Below are 1210 nucleotides of genomic sequence, written 5' to 3'. Positions count from 1 at the left end.
AGCGGTATGTCTACGCAATTACAACGCTAGAAACCGGGTTTCGATACCTGTGGTGGGCAGAGCACAGATAGCTCATTGTGTAGCTTTGTGCTTAATTACAAACAAACAGTTGTATTAGGAGATTTTTTGAGTAAAGGCAGTATTTTAGATAATCATATTTCAAATATGCAGAGATCAATTCAGAAGGACTGATAGCCGTGATACTAAACATCACGTAGTAGACAATCGACTGTAGTCCTGTCTGCACAAGCACATACACTGTGTTTGTTTCATTAAAAATTGTCCAGTTTCATTATTTCCCACTACAATAATACTCAGTCAAGTTTTCAACTACAGAGTACTTCACAACTATCCTGGCCGATCCTACTGTTATTTGCAGATCCGTTTATAGAGATGTTGTACAATATATTAGATAAGAAGTTTTCGAAGCGTTACGTTACAGTTGTATTACGGTTAGCACACTAGTGTACGATTTCTGGTCAGAGGTGTAAAAGTGAACCGTTTAAAACAAATTGTAGCAATTTTTTTCCAAATACGTTGAAAACTTTTTGATAATGTGACCACACCGAACTAACTTCTATGTATAAGCTGAGATATAAGGGTTAATTAACCTGCTATAAAGAAGAAGAAGAAGAAGAAAAAAAACACTCGATTAATTAAACTTTTACATTTTTATTACATTTAGGAGTTTGGAAGAAGCCCCAAGAAAATGTTTTCTACCTCTTGCGTTTAGTGTTCGTGTTTTCGAAGGTCTTGGTGCTTCGGCTGTCCTAACAGCAAGCTTTTCTATTATAGCTGTCGAATTTCCAGTGGACGCAATTGCCAAATGTGTAAGTTATATCAAATAATTATGTAAATTAATAAAAGCAACTCGTTAATATTTTCTATACGAGCTTAAACTCTCAAACCACACGGCAACACCAGAGTGGGTCTGAATAGTAGAGCAGTGGTTCCCAAACTATTTTAGTTTGAAGCTCTCATGATGTAAAAAAAAAAGTTTGAACCCCTCCAAAATGTATCCCTCCACTACTTTCGCATGATGATTGAAAAAAAGTGCCGTGGTACAAACAATAACATCTCCTTTCGACATATTGTATCATTTAATTAATTCAAGATATTTTTATAGGTTTATTGTTTATTTAGGGTTAAAATTAATTCGGCATCTTTGTTTTTTAATCAATTTTTTGGCGGCCCCCCAGAAGAAGCTTCA

The sequence above is a fragment of the Limulus polyphemus genome, unplaced genomic scaffold (assembly GCF_000517525.1).
Source record: "Limulus polyphemus unplaced genomic scaffold, Limulus_polyphemus-2.1.2 Scaffold10481, whole genome shotgun sequence".
In the NCBI taxonomy this organism is placed as follows: domain Eukaryota; kingdom Metazoa; phylum Arthropoda; class Merostomata; order Xiphosura; family Limulidae; genus Limulus; species Limulus polyphemus.
Note: the sequence above shows the minus strand (reverse complement) of the source record.